The sequence below is a fragment of the Gopherus flavomarginatus genome, chromosome 23 (genome assembly GCF_025201925.1).
Source record: "Gopherus flavomarginatus isolate rGopFla2 chromosome 23, rGopFla2.mat.asm, whole genome shotgun sequence".
Lineage (NCBI taxonomy): Eukaryota > Metazoa > Chordata > Testudines > Testudinidae > Gopherus > Gopherus flavomarginatus.
In genome coordinates, this window is record NC_066639.1 from 1,273,562 (window position 1) to 1,289,098 (window position 15,537).

Below are 15,537 nucleotides of genomic sequence, written 5' to 3' on the forward strand. Positions count from 1 at the left end.
AGTGGCTGTGGGGGGAAGGGGAAGCCGGGCTGTGGGGGAAGGGCTGTGTCTGTGGAGTGGCTGTGGGGGGAAGGGGAAGCCGGGCTGTGGGGGGAAGGGGTGTGACAGTGGGACTGGCTGTGGGGGGGAAAGGGAAGCCGGGCTGTGGGGGGAAGGGGTGTGACTGTGGGAGTGGCTGTGGGGGGAGGGGGAAGCCGGGCTGTGGGGGGGAAGGGGTGTGACTGTGGCAGTGGCTGTGGGGGGAAGGGGAAGCCGGGCTGTGGGGCGGAAGGGGTGTGACAGTGGGAGTGGCTGTGGGGGGAAGGGGAAGCCGGGCTGTGGGGGGAAGGGTTGTGACTGTGGGAGTGGCTGTGGGGGGAGGGGGAAGCCGGGCTGTGGGGGGAAGGGTTGTGACTGTGGGAGTGGCTGTGGGGGGAGGGGGAAGCCGGGCTGTGGGGGGAAGGGTTGTGACAGTGGGAGTGGCTGTGGGGGGAAGGGGTGTGACAGTGGGAGTGGCTGTGGGGGAAGGGGAAGCCGGGCTGTGGGGGGAAGGGGTGTGACTGTGGCAGTGGCTGTGGGGGGAAGGGGAAGCCGGGCTGTGGGGCGGAAGGGGTGTGACAGTGGGAGTGGCTGTGGGGGGAAGGGGAAGCCGGGCTGTGGGAGGAAGGGCTGTGACTGTGGAGTGGCTGTGGGGGGAAGGGGAAGCCGGGCTGTGGGGGGAAGGGGTGTGGCTGTGGGAGTGGCTGTGGGGGGAGGGGGAAGCCGGGCTGTGGGGGGAAGGGGTGTGGCTGTGGGAGTGGCTGTGGGGGGAGGGGGAAGCCGGGCTGTGGGGGGGAAGGGGTGTGACTGTGGGAGTGGCTGTGGGGGGAAGGGGAAGCCGGGCTGTGGGGGGAAGGGGTGTGACTGTGGCAGTGGCTGTGGGGGGAAGGGGAAGCCGGGCTGTGGGGGGAAGGGGTGTGACTGTGGAGTGGCTGTGGGGGGGAGGGGAAGCCGGGCTGTGAGGGGAAGGGGTGTGACTGTGGCAGTGGCTGTGGGGGGAAGGGGAAGCCGAGCTGGGGGGGGGAAGGGCTGTGACTGTGGAGTGGCTGTGGGGGGAAGGGCTGTGACTGTGGCAGTGGCTGTGGGGGGAAGGGGAAGCCGGGCTGTGGGGGGAAGGGGTGTGACTGTGGGAGTGGCTGTGGGGGGAGGGGGGAGAAGGCGTGTGACTGTGGAGTGGCTGTGGGGGGAAGGGGAAGCTGGGCTGGGAGGGAAGGGGTGTGACTGTGGAGTGGCTGTGGGGGGAAGGGGAAGCCGGGCTGTGGGGGGAGGGGGAAGCCGGACTGTGGGGGGAAGGGGTGTGACTGTGGGAGTGGCTGTGGGGGAAGGGGTGTGACTGTGGGAGTGGCTGTGGGGGGAGGGGGAAGCCGGGCTGTGGGGGGAAGGGGTGTGACAGTGGGAGTGGCTGTGGGGGGAAGGGGAAGCCGGGCTGTGGGGGGAAGGGGTGTGACTGTGGGAGTGGCTGTGGGGGGAAGGGGAAGCCGGGCTGTGGGGGGAAGGGGTGTGACTGTGGGAGTGGCTGTGGGGGGAAGGGGTGTGACTGTGGGAGTGGCTGTGGGGGGAAGGGCTGTGACTGTGGGAGTGGCTGTGGGGGGAAGGGGAAGACGGGCTGTGGGGGGAAGGGGTGTGACAGTGGGAGTGGCTGTGGGGGGAGCAGGAAGCCGGGCTGTGGGGGGAAGGGCTGTGACTGTGGAGTGGCTGTGGGGGGAAGGGGAAGCCGGGCTGTGGGGGGAAGGGGTGTGACTGTGGGAGTGGCTGTGGGGGGGAAGGGGAAGCCGGGCTGTGGGGGGGAAGGGGTGTGACTGTGGGGGGAAGGGGAAGCCGGGCTGTGGGGGAAGGGGTGTGACTGTGGGAGTGGCTGTGGGGAGAAGGGAAGACGGGCTGTGGGGGGGAAGGGGTATGGCTGTGGGGGAAGGGGAAGCCGGGCCGTGGGGGGAAGGGTGTGACTGTGGGAGGGGCTCTGGGGGGAAGGGGAAGCCGGGCTGTGGGGGGAAGGGGTGTGACAGTGGGAGTGGCTGTGGGGGGAAGGGGTGTGACTGTGGAGTGGCTGTGGGGGAGGGGGAAGCCGGGCTGTGGGGGGAAGGGGAAGCCGGGCTGTGGGGGGAAGGGGTGTGACTGTGGAGTGGCTGTGGGGGAAGGGGAAGACGGGCTGTGGGGGGGAAGGGGTGTGACTGTGGGAGTGGCTGTGGAGGGAGGGCGAAGCCGGGCTGTGGGGGGGAAGGGGTGTGGCTGTGGGGGGAGGGGGAAGACGGGCTGTGGGGGGAGGGGGAAGACGGGCTGTGGGGGGAAGGGGAAGCCGGGCTGTGAGGGGAAGGGGTGTGACTGTGGAGTGGCTGTGGGGGGAAGGGGAAGACGGGCTGTGGGGGGGAAGGGGTGTGACTGTGGGAGTGGCTGTGGGGGGAAGGGGAAGACGGGCTGTGGGGGGACGGGGTGTGACAGTGGGAGTGGCTGTGGGGGGAAGGGGAAGCCGGGCTGTGGGGGAAGGGGTGTGACTGTGGGAGTGGCTGCGGGGGGGAAGGGAAAGCCGGGCTGTGGGGCGAAGGGGTGTGACTGTGGAGTGGCTGTGGGGGCTAGAAGTGGGAGGGGAAGCGTGGTGGCTGTGGGGGGGATGTGTGTCGGGGGAAGCGTGGTGGCTGTGGGGGGGAGAAGTGGGGTGGATGCGGGGTGGCTGTGGGGGCTAGAAGTAGGAGGGGAAGCGTGGTGGCTGTGGAAGGAGAAGGGGGGAAGCGCGGTGGCTGTGGAGGGATGTGTGTCGGGGGAAGCGGGGTGGCTGTGGGGGGGAGAAGGGGGAAGCGGGGTGGCTGTGGGGGGAGAAGTGGGGGGAAGCGGGGTGGCTGTGGGGGGGATATGTGTCGGGGGAAGCGGGGTGGCTGTGGGGGGAGAAGGGGGAAGCGGGGTGGCTGTGGGGGGGGAAAGGGGGGAAGCGGGGTGGCTGTGGGGGGGAGAAGTGGGGAGGAAGTGGGGTGGCTGTGGGGGAGAGAAGTGGGAGGGGAAGCGTGGTGGCTGTGGGGGCTAGAAGTGGGGGGAAGCGTGGTGGCTGTGGAGGGGATGTGTGTCGGAGGAAGCGCGGTGACTGGGGGGGGAGAAGGGGGGAAGCGGGGTGGCTGTGGAGGGGATGTGTGTCGGGGAAGCGGGGTGGCTGTGGGGGGGAGAAGTGGGGTGGATGCGGGGTGGCTGTGGGGGGGAGAAGTGGGGGGAAGCGTGGTGGCTGTGGAGGGGATGTGTGTCGGGGAAGCGGGGTGGCTGTGGGGGGAGAAGGGGGAAGCGCGGTGGCTGTGGGGGGATGTGTGTCAGGGGAAGCGGGGTGGCTGTGGGGGGAGAAGTGGGGTGGATGCGGGGTGGCTGTGGGGGGAAGAAGTGGGGGGAAGCGGGGTGGCTGTGGGGGGATGTGTGTCGGGGGAAGCGGAGTGGCTGTGGGGGGGAGAAGCGGGGGGGAAGTGTGGTGGCTGTGGGGGGATGTGTGTCGGGGGAAGCGGAGTGGCTGTGGAGGGATGTGTGTCGGGGGAAGCGGGGTGGCTGTGGGGGGGATGTGTGTCGGGGGAAGCGTGGTGGCTGTGGGGGGAGAAGGGGGGAAGCGCGGTGGCTGTGGGGGGATGTGTGTCGGGGAAGCGGGGTGGCTGGGGGGGGAGAAGTGGGGTGGATGCGGGGTGCTTGTGGGGGGGAGAAGTGGGGAGACACGGGGTGGCTGTGGGGGGGATATGTGTCGGGGAAGCATGGTGGCTGTGGGGGGGAGAAGTGGGGTGGATGCGGGGTGGCTGTGGGGGCTAGAAGTGGGGGGAAGCGTGGTGGCTGTGGAGGGGATGTGTGTCGGGGGAAGCGGGGTGGCTGTGAGGGGAGAAGGGGGAAGCGCGGTGGCTGTGGGGGGGGAAAAGGGGGGAAGTGGGGTGGCTGTGGGGGGGAGAAGTGGGGTGGATGCGGGGTGGCTGTGGGGAGGAGAAGTGGGGGGAAGCGTGGTGGCTGTGGGGGGATGTGTGTCGGGGGAAGCGGGGTGGCTGTGGGGGGGAGAAGTGGGGTGGATGCGGGGTGGCTGTGGGGGGGAGAAGTGGGGGGAAGCGTGGTGGCTGTGGAGGGGATGTGTGTCGGGGAATCGGGGTGGCTGTGGAAGGAGAAGGGGGGAAGCGCGGTGGCTGTGGAGGGATGTGTGTCGGGGGAAGCAGGGTGGCTGTGGGGGGAGAAGGGGGAAGCGTGGTGGCTGTGGAAGGAGAAGGGGGGAAGCACGGTGGCTGTGGGGGGTTGTGTGTCGGGGGAAGCGGGGTGGCTGGGGGGGGAGAAGTGGGGTGGATGCGGGGTGGCTGTGGAAGGAGAAGGGGGGAAGCGTGGTGGCTGTGGAGGGGATGTGTGTCGGGGGAAGCGTGGTGGCTGTGGGGGGAGAAGCGGGGAAGCGCGGTGGCTGTGGGGGGATGTGTGTTGGGGGAAGCGGGCTGGCTGTGGGGGGAGAAGGGGGGAAGCGCGGTGGCTGTGGGGGGATGTGTGTCGGGGGAAGCGGGGTGGCTGGGGGGGAGAAGTGGGGTGGATGCGGGGTGCTTGTGGGGGGAGAAGTGGGGGGACACGGGGTGGCTGTGGGGGGGATATGTGTCGGGGAAGCATGGTGGCTGTGGGGGGAGAAGTGGGGTGGATGCGGGGTGGCTGTGGGGGCTAGAAGTGGGGGGAAGCGTGGTGGCTGTGGAGGGGATGTGTGTCGGGGAAAGCGTGGTGGCTGTGGGGGGAGAAGGAGGGAGCGCGGTGGCTGTGGGGGGGAAAAGGGGGGAAGTGGGGTGGCTGTGGGGGGGAGAAGTGACGTGGATGCGGGGTGGCTGTGGGGAGGAGAAGTGGGGGGAAGCGTGGTGGCTGTGGAGGGAGAAGGGGGGAAGCAGGGTGGCTGTGGGGGGATGTGTGTCAGGGAAAGCGTGGTGGCTGTGGGGGGAGAAGGGGGGGGAAGCGCGGTGGCTGTGGGGGGATGTGTGTCGGGGAAGCGGGGTGGCTGTGGGGGGGAGAAGTGGGGTGGATGCGGGGTGGCTGTGGAAGGAGAAGGGGGGAAGCGCGGTGGCTGTGGGGGGGATGTGTGTCGGGGAAAGCGTGGTGGCTGTGGGGGGAGAAGGGGGAAGCGCGGTGGCTGTGGGGGGATGTGTGTCAGGGGAAGCGGGGTGGCTGTGGGGGGGAGAAGTGGGGTGGATGCGGGGTGGCTGTGGGGGGGAGAAGTGGGGGGAAGCGGGGTGGCTGTGGAGGGGATGTGTGTCGGGGAAGCGGGGTGGCTGTGGGGGGAGAAGGGGGAAGCGCGGTGGCTGTGGGGGGATGTGTGTCAGGGGAAGCGGGGTGGCTGTGGGGGGGAGAAGTGGGGTGGATGCGGGGTGGCTGTGGGGGGGAGAAGTGGGGGGAAGCGGGGTGGCTGTGGGGGGATGTGTGTCGGGGGAAGCGGGGTGGCTGTGGGGGGAGAAGGGGGAAGCGTGGTGGCTGTGGAAGGAGAAGGGGGGAAGCGGGGTGGCTGTGGGGGCTAGAAGTGGGGGGAAGCGTGGTGGCTGTGGAGGGGATGTGTGTCGGGGAAAGCGTGGTGGCTGTGGGGGGAGAAGGGGGGAAGCGCGGTGGCTGTGGGGGGATGTGTGTCGGGGAAGGGGGTGGCTGTGGGGGGAAGAAGTGGGGTGGATGCGGGGTGGCTGTGGGGGGGAGAAGTGGGGGGAAGCGGGGTGGCTGTGGGGGGATGTGTGTCGGGGGAAGCGGGGTGGCTGTGGGGGGAGAAGGGGGAAGCACGGTGGCTGTGGAAGGAGAAGGGGGGAAGCGCGGTGGCTGTGGGGGGAGAAGGGGGGAAGCGCGGTGGCTGTGGAAGGAGAAGGGGGGAAGCGCGGTGGCTGTGGGGGGAGAAGGGGGGAAGCAGGGTGGCTGTGGGGGGATGTGTGTCGGGGAAGCGGGGTGGCTGTTGGGGGGAAAAGTGGAGTGGATGCGGGGTGGCTGTGGGGGGGAGAAGTGGGGGGAAGCGGGGTGGCTGTGGGGGGATGTGTGTCGGGGGAAGCGGGGTGGCTGTGGGGGGAGAAGGGGGAAGCGGGGTGGCTGTGGAAGGAGAAGGGGTGAAGCGGGGTGGCTGTGGGGGCTAGAAGTGGGGGGAAGCGTGGTGGCTGTGGAGGGGATGTGTGTCGGGGAAAGCGTGGTGGCTGTGGGGAGGAGAAGTGGGGGGAAGCGTGGTGGCTGTGGAGGGGATGTGTGTCGGGGAAAGCGTGGTTGCTGTGGGGGGAGAATTGGGGTGGATGCGGGGTGGCTGTGGGGGCTAGAAGTGGGGGGAAGCGTGGTAGCTGTGGAGGGGATATGTGTCGGGGAAAGCGTGGTGGCTGTGGGGGGAGAAGGGGGGAAGCGTGGTGGCTGTGGAGGGGATGTGTGTCGGGGAAAGCGTGGTGGCTGTGGGGAGGAGAAGTGGGGGGAAGCGTGGTGGCTGTGGAGGGGATGTGTGTCGGGGAAAGCGTGGTTGCTGTGGGGGGAGAATTGGGGTGGATGCGGGGTGGCTGTGGGGGCTAGAAGTGGGGGGAAGCGTGGTAGCTGTGGAGGGGATATGTGTCGGGGAAAGCGTGGTGGCTGTGGGGGGAGAAGGGGGGAAGCGCGGTGGCTGTGGGGGGGAGAAGTGGGGTGGATGCGGGGTGGCTGTGGGGGGGAGAAGTGGGGGGACACGGGGTGGCTGTGGGGTTGATGTGTGTCGGGGGAAGCGGGGTGGCTGTGGGGGGGAGAAGTGGGGTGGATGAGGGGTGGCTGTGGGGGGGGAGAAGCGGGGGGGAAGTGTGGTGGCTGTGGGAGGGATGTGCGTCGGGGGAAGCGGGGTGGCTGTGGGGGGAGAAGTGGGGTGGATGCGTGGTGGCTGTGGAAGGAGAAGGGGGGAAGCGTGGTGGCTGTGGAGGGGATGTGTGTTGGGGGAAACGCGGTGGCTGTGGGGGGAGAAGGGGGGAAGCGCGGTGGCTGTGGGGGGATGTGTGTCGGGGAAGCGGGGTGGCTGTGGGGGGAGAATGGGGGAAGCGGGGTGGCTGTGGAGGGGATGTGTGTTGGGGGAAGCGCGGTGGCTGTGGGGGGAGAAGGGGGGAAGCGCGGTGGCTGTGGGGGGATGTGTGTCGGGGAAGCGGGGTGGCTGTGGGGGGAGAATGGGGGAAGCGGGGTGGCTGTGGAGGGGATGTGTGTCGGGGGAAGCGCGGTGGCTGTGGGGGGAGAAGGGGGGAAGCGCGGTGGCTGTGGGGGGATGTGTGTCGGGGGAAGCGTGGTGGCTGTGGGGGGATGTGTGTCGGGGAAGCGCGATGGCTGTGGGGGGAGAAGGGGGGAAGCGTGGTGGCTGTGGGGGGGAGAAGGGGGGAAGCGGGGTGGCTGTGGAGGGGATGTGTGTCGGGGAAGCGGGGCGGCTGTGGGGGAAGAAGGGGGGAAGCGCGGTGGCTGTGGGGGGATGTGTGTCGGGGGAAGCGCGGTGGCTGTGGGGGGAGAAGGGGGGAAGCGTGGTGGCTGTGGGGGGATGTGTGTCGGGGAAGCGGGGTGGCTGTGGGGGGAGAAGTGGGGAAGCGCGGTGGCTGTGGGGGGATGTGTGTCGGGGGAAGCGGGGTGGCTGTGGGGGGGAGAAGTGGGGTGGATGCGGGGTGGCTGCGGGGGGGATGTGTGTCGGGGGAAGCGGGGTGGCTGTGGGGGGAGAAGGGGGAAGCGCGGTGGCTGTGGGGGGGGAAAAGGGGGGAAGTGGGGTGGCTGTGGGGGGGAGAAGTGGGGGGAAGCGGGGTGGCTGTGGAGGGGATATGTGTCGGGGAAGCGCGGTGGCTGTGGGGGGAGAAGGGGGAAGGGCGGTGGCTGTGGGGGGGAAAAGGGGGGAAGTGGGGTGGCTGTGGGGGGGAGAAGTGGGGGAAGCGGGGTGGCTGTGGAGGGGATGTGTCGGGGGAAGCATGGTGGCTGTGGGGGGCAAGCGGGGTGGCTGTGGGGGGATGTGTGTCGGGGGAAGCGGAGTGGCTGTGGGGGAGAGAAGTGGGGGGGAAGCGGGGTGGCTGTGGAAGGGATGTGTCGGGGGAAGCGGGGTGGCTGTGGGGGGAGAAGGGGGAAGCGCGGTGGCTGTGGGGGGAGAAGGGGAAAGCGCGGTGGCTGTGGGGGGGGAAAAGGGGGGAAGTGGGGTGGCTGTGGGGGGGAGAAGTGGGGGGAAGCGTGGTGGCTGTGGGGGGGATGTGTGTCGGGGGAAGCGTGGTGGCTGTGGGGGGGAGAAGTGGGGTGGATGCGGGGTGGCTGTGGGGGCTAAAAGTGGGAGGGGAAGCGGGGTGGCTGTGGAGGGGATGTGTGTCGGGGGAAGCACGGTGGCTGTGGGGGGGAGAAGTGGGGTGGATGCGGGGTGGCTGTGGGGGCTAAAAGTGGGAGGGGAAGCGGGGTGGCTGTGGAGGGGATGTGTGTCGGGGGAAGCGGAGTGGCTGTAGGGGGAGAAGGGGGGAAGCGCGGTGGCTGTGGGGGGATGTGTGTCGGGGGAAGCATGGTGGCTGTGGGGGGGGAGAAGTGGGGAGGAAGCGGGGTGGCTGTGGGGGGAGAAGTGGGGGGGAAGCGGGGTGGCTGTGGGGGGGATGTGTGTCGGAGGAAGCATGGTGGCTGTGGGGGGAGAAGGGGGGAAGCGCGGTGGCTGTGGGGGGATGTGTGTCGGGGGAAGCGGGGTGGCTGTGGGGGGGAGAAGTGGGGGGACACGGGGTGGCTGTGGGGGGGATATGTGTCGGGGAAGCATGGTGGCTGTGGGGGGGAGAAGTGGGGTGGATGCGGGGTGGCTGTGGGGGCTAGAAGTGGGGGGAAGCGTGGTAGCTGTGGAGGGGATGTGTGTCGGGGAAAGCGTGGTGGCTGTGGGGGAAGAAGGGGGGAAGCGCGGTGGCTGTGGGGGGGAGAAGTGGGGTGGATGCGGGGTGGCTGTGGGGGGAGAAGTGGGGGGACACGGGGTGGCTGTGGGGTTGATGTGTGTCGGGGGAAGCGGGGTGGCTGTGGGGGGGAGAAGTGGGGTGGATGAGGGGTGGCTGTGGGGGGGGAGAAGCGGGGGGGAAGTGTGGTGGCTGTGGGAGGGATGTGCGTCGGGGGAAGCGTGGTGGCTGTGGGGGGAGAAGGGGGGAAGCGCGGTGGCTGTGGGGGGATGTGTGTCGGGGGAAGCGGGGTGGCTGGGGGGGGAGAAGTGGGGTAAATGCGGAGTGGCTGTGGGGGGGAGAAGTGTGGGGACACGGGGTGGCTGGGGGGGGGATATGTGTCGGGGAAGCATGGTGGCTGTGGGGGGGAGAAGTGGGGTGGATGCGGGGTGGCTGTGGGGGCTAGAAGTGGGGGGAAGCGCGGTGGCTGTGGGGGGATGTGTGTCGGGGGAAGCGGGGTGGCTGTGGGGTGGAGAAGTGGGGTGGATGTGGGGTGGCTGTGGGGGGGAGAAGTGGGGGACACGGGGTGGCTGTGGGGGGGATATGTGTCGGGGGAAGCATGGTGGCTGTGGGGGGAGAAGTGTGGGGGAAGCGTGGTGGCTGTGGGGGGAGAAGTGGGGGGAAGCGCGGTGGCTGTGGGGGGGATGTGCATCGGGGGAAGCGCGGTGGCTGTGGGGGGGAGAAGTAGGGGGCAAGCGGGGTGGCTGTGGGGGGAGAAGTGGGGTGGATGCGGGGTGGCTGTGGGGGGGAGAAGTGGGGGGACACGGGGTGGCTGTGGGGGGGATATGTGTCGGGGGAAGCATGGTGGCTGTGGGGGGGAGAAGTGTGGGGGAAGCGTGGTGGCTGTGGGGGGAGAAGTGGGGGGAAGCGCGGTGGCTGTGGGGGGGATGTGCATCGGGGGAAGCGCGGTGGCTGTGGGGGGAGAAGTGGGGGGGAAGCGCGGTGGCTGTGGGGGGGAGAAGTAGGGGGCAAGCGGGGTGGCTGTGGAGGTGGGGGGCCGGAGCAGGGGGGCCGTGGGATGCTGCTGCTGTAGTTCATCCACACGTCCCATGGCCTCTGGCCCCCCGGCCCGGAGGATCACACCACCCGCCAGCCGCCGGCCCTCCCCGGTCAGGCAGCGGGAACATTTCCGTGCCCCCCCAGCGGCCGGGGAGCGCTCAGGGAATTTCCTGCAGGCAGCAGCCTAGACTGAGCGATCGGTTGTCACTTACCCCCAGACTCACACCCCCTTCCGCTGGCCTCCAGCCAGCCCCCCAGGTCAGCGGGTCTCCTGGACCCCCCAGCGCAGGCGAGGCCTGGAGCCACTCCTGGTAAAAGCCGGGACAGAAGAACGGGGGAGTTATTTCCAGCGACCCGCCGTCGACACCCCGAGTTACTAGCCACATCCCAAGAGACCTTTCTCCCCGGGCTTGGTAGTCCGGTCCAGACGGCCTCCCGTGGCTTCGTCGGCTTCCCCAAACAAGCAGCCGCGGCCGGACTGTGGGTCTCTCCCTCGCTGGCCTTGGGGTGGCGTTTCTGCAGCGTCTCGCTTTGGGCCGCGCCGTTCTCCCAGGTGGGAACCTCGGCTCCCCCCTTCTTTCCTGGCAGGGAGCAGCACATCTGCGGCCTTGGGCCAGCTGAAGTCAACAGCTTATCTTGGGTCTAGCAGGAACTCGGCGTTAACCCGTTTTCGGCCTGCTCGCTCTAGGGTGACCAGACAGCACGTGTGAAAAATCGGGACACGGGGTGGGGGTAGGGTGACCAGACAGCACGTGTGAAAAATCGGGACACGGGGTGGGGGTAGGGTGACCAGACAGCAAGTGTGAAAAATCGGGACACGGGGTGGGGGTAGGGTGACCAGACAGCAAGTGTGAAAAATCGGGACACGAGGTGGGGGTAGGGTGACCAGACAGTAAGTGTGAAAAATCGGGACACGAGGTGGGGGTAGGGTGACCAGACAGCAAGTGTGAAAAATCGGGACACGGGGTGGGGGGTAGGGTGACCAGACAGCAAGTGTGAAAAATTGGGACACGAGGTGGGGGTAGGGTGACCAGACAGCAAGTGTGAAAAATCGGGACACAGGGTGGGGGTAGGGTGACCAGACAGCAAGTGTGAAAAATCGGGACAGGGGTGGGGGGTAAGAGGAGCCTGTATAAGAAAAAGACCCCAAAATCGGGACTGTCCCTATAAAATTGGGACATCGGGTCACCCTAACTCGCTCTGCTGTTTTCTCTTCTCCCCCCCCAGCCTATCTTCCGTTCCGAACACACACACCTTTACGCCCTCCCACAATGCTTTGCGATGCTTGCAACTGCGTTAGCTACACACAATACTGATCTGCTTCCCTTGAGGGAGGGGGTCATTGGGGTGTGACACTGCCACAGCGGGGCTGACCCAGCCCCTTCTCCCAATGCACCCCTCAGGCTCTCCCCAGTGACTCCCCCAAGCCCACCCCCTCCCAATGAGGCCCACACAGTTGTCTGTGCCTAGCATGGCCAGACAGCAAGTGTGAAAAATCAGGACGGGGGGGTAATAGCCTATATAAGAAAAGAGACCCCAAAATCGGGACTGTCCCTATAAAACTGGGACATCTGGTCACCCTATCTGTGCCCCCTCCATTGCCTGGAAAGTGCCCCCACATGCTCCCCCCTCAAACTGAGAGGAGGGGACTGTTGGAGGCAGTGGGGAGGGGGATCAGGGCTGTGGGCGGGTGACCCCCATGCCCCCCCAATACAGGGGGACAACAGGGAGCTGAATTTCAGGAGTTGCTAGTAGGGCTGGGTGTGAAGATCTGGGTTGGGGACCCTCCCAGCTCTTCTCTTCCCCCCAGGTGCAGGGCGGACAGGGTGGGGGTAACAGAAGCAACCTGGATTAGAGGGTGATGTTGGGGGCATCGGGGCTGTATCAGAGGCTCCGTGTCAGGTGATTGGGGATGGGGTGACCCCCCCCCAAGAAAGGGAAGTGGATATTGCTATCAGATGCAAAACAGAGGGTGCATGACGGGATTGAGAGAGGGAGCACAGGATGGCAGGAGAACCACAGAAAATTCAAGACACCTAGTATCAGATACCGGGGAGACAACGGAAGTATTTATCGTGACACCGCTCCCGACCCGTATAGGAAACCGGGAGTTGTGGGTAAACTGCGTTCAGAATGGGATGGGAAGACCTGGCGAATGACGGCGGATTTTAGAGCGTTAAACGCACTAACCCCGGCCCCGCTCGTAGCTAAGTACCAAAAATTAGTTGCTACAGTGGCCACAGGGTCACATTGGTTCTCAGTAACAGACCTAGCAAATGCCTTCACCGCCCTTCCCTTGCACCCCGAGTCTTGGCACAAATTGGGGTTCGCTTCCAGGGCACAACAGTTCTGTTTTACAAGGGTTCCCCAGGGACCTGCCATTTGTCCCTCCCATGTGATTAAGATGTGGGGGAAATTGATACCTGAAGCCCCAAAGAGGGTAATTTCCTACGCTGCTGATATTGGTGCACAGAGAGGTTGATAGGATCGCTGAGCAGGTGTTACAGATCATCCAAGATGCCGGCTTCAAGGCTAGCAGAGCCAAGACCTGATTGGTACAGCAAGAGGTCAAATATTTAGGGGGTCAAATTAGGAAAGGAAGGTGTAAGGGTGCGGACTCGCCCCTGTGTGGCACCTCCTGCTGGTCGTCCTTGGGAATTAGCTCATCCCAGCTCTGGAGCACCCTCTGCGGGCAGTGATCCACCTTCCCTCACTCTGGCCCCATGTCCCTCCCAGAACCGGTGCCCTGTTACCTGGGGTGCTGCCCCCAGCAGTAACCCCTTATAGCTTCACGGTCTCCCCTTCCTAGGGGAACCCCCATCCACTATCCCCACTTGGCCTCAGTGTTAGGCTACTGCCAGTCCCCGTCTAGCCCCCACTCATGGGGCGAACTGTGGTGTAAGTCGCTCATCACAGGCAAAGGGGCACCTGCTGCCTCTGCCTACCCATGGGCTGCCCCCTGCAACCCAGTACGTGATGGGCCTTACCAGACCTGCAGCCTGGGGCTTTCCTAAGCTGGAGCTCCCCAGGCCTTCCCCCAGCCCTGCTTCAATCTAGGGTCCTTCCTTAGCACCTTGCAGCCGGGCCCTTCTCTCAGTACAGGCAGAGGGAGACTGACTGGCCTCCTGGCTCGGTGCCTCTTATAGGGGCCTGATTGGGCCATGGCCACAGCTAAGCCTACTTTCCCCAATCAGCCCAGGCTTCTTGCCCCAGCCCCAGCCCTCCCCTGATTGGAAAACTTCCCGCCCCTATTCGTGGGATCCTTAAGAGCCCTTCTGGGAACTGTAAATTTCTCAAGAGATTGTATTGAAATTTTCTCCTACAGAAAGGGTGGCAATGCGACCGGGGGCCTTATGAAGCAAAGGTATCCCTGGATTTGGCCCTGGCCCCGGCCCTATCGTATCCAAAGGTGGGAGAACCGTTCATCCCACCCCTGGCTAGTACTGGGAGCAGAGTTATTACAGAAGCAAAGCACCGGGAAATGACAACGCGTGGTCTGTGGGTCCAAAACACTGAGTTACACTGAGCAGAATTTTACACGCTGTGTTAAAAACAAGAAACAGTGCTTGGGCTTGGTATGGGCCTTGCGGCATTGGGAATACATAATTGGAGAATCTATCAGGAAAGGCGCAGCACAAGCTGCAGAAGTGCTGGCGGTACGGAAGGTGTTAAGGTGGAGGATCAGGAAGCCACCCTGGCGGTATCTACCGATTCGGAGCAGTCGTGTTGTGGGGGGAAAAAGGGAGACACTTTTGTAACACGTGTGGAAGCACGTCAGAAACCAGGGAGTGAGGAAGGATTTCTGGAATAACAGGGTGGATGTGTTAGCCAAACAAGCGGCCTTGTTAACGAAGGAAGGAAGAGTTAATCAAAGCGGTAATCACAGCACGAAAGCAGGTGGACGATGCCAGAGAGCTACAAACCCTCCAGGATGGGGACGATGAACGTTTACTGAAGGAAAAACAATCATAGGAAATTGGCATGTACATAAGGACCCTGGAGGGGTGGTGTGACTCCCCTAGACCTTGGGGAACAGCCTGAACGGTGGCTAGTGCCTAAGAAAGTCAGGACGGAATTGATTCAATATGTGTATGGCATTTTGAGGTGGACAAAATTCTGGAAAAGATCAAAGATACAGAGTGGTGACCCGCCCTAAAGGAACATGTAAAGTGGTGGCGCATAACATAAGAATGGCCGGACCGGGTCAGACCAAAGGTCCATCTAGCCCAGTATCTGTCTACCAACAGTGGCCAATGCCAGGTGCCCCAGAGGGAGTGGACCTAACAGGTAATGATCAAGTGATCTCTCTCCTGCCATCCATCTCCACCCTCTGACAAACAGAGGCTAGGGACACCATTCCTTACCCAGCCTGGCTAATAGCCATTCATGGACTTAACCTGCATGAATTTATCCAGTTCTCTTTTAAACCCTGTTACAGTCCAGCCTTCATAACCACCTCAGGCAAGGAGTTCCACAAGTTGACTGTGCGCTGTGTGAAGAAGAGCTTTCTTGTATTTGTTTTAAACCTGCCGCCCATTCATTTCATTTGGTGACCCCTCGTTCTTGTATTATGGGAACAAGTAAATAACTTTTCCTTATCCACTTTCTCCACATCACTCATGATTTTATAGACCTCTATCATATCCCCCCTTAGTCTCCTCTTTTCCAAGCTGAAGAGTCCTAGCCTCTTTAATCTTTCCTCATATGGGACCCTCTCCAAACCCCTAATCATTTTAGTTGCCCTTTTCTGAACCTTTTCTAGAGCTAGAATATCTTTTTTGAGGTGAGGAGACCACATCTGTACACAGTATTCGAGATGTGAGCATACCATGGATTTATATAAGGGCAATAATATATTCTCCGTCTTATTCTCTATCCCCTTTTTAATGATTCCTAACATCCTGTTCGCTTGTTTGACCACCTCTGCACACTGCGTGGACGTCTTCAGAGAACTATCCACGATGACGCCAAGATCTTTTTCCTGACTCGCTGCAGCTAAATTAGCCCCCGAGGGTCCTTGCAAGATATTGAACTCACAACATTGATTCTGTGTAGCCTGATTCTGGGACGTAAACCTTCTACTCGGGTCAATTGGCAAGTCTATAACAATAATATACAGCCCTCTAAACCCCCTGCGACACTGGTAACAATAACGAAGGCTCCGTTTTAGTGGTGGGTATTTTTAGTAAAAGCCATGGACAGGTCACGGGCCGTAAACAAAAATTAACAGGCCGTGACCTGTCCACAACTTTTACTAAAAATACCCACCCTGACTAAAACTTGGGCGGGGGTGCCCTGTGGTACAGTGGTCCGAGGTGCCGCGGGTGCTGGCGGAAGGGGTCGAGGTGACCTGGTACCGCCTCTGGTGCTGAGGGAGAGGGAGGCCAGGCTGTGGTGCATGGCCTGGGACCCCCACCGGTACCAGGGAGTGAGGGTCCTGGCTGCGGCCTGTGGTGGGGACCCTCCTGGTCCTTGGGAGGGAGGTGCTGTGGCACGTGGGAGGGACTCTCGCTGGCACTGGGGAGGGCGGACCGTGACGTGCGACCCGGGACCCCAGCTGGGGGAGGGAGGATTGGTGCGGCTCCCTAGCCGGCTCCACGTCCCTGCAGCTCCTAGGCCAAGGGGCACGAGTTCCTGCCACAAGCACCAGCTGCTGTATCTCCCATTGGCCAGGAACCGCAGC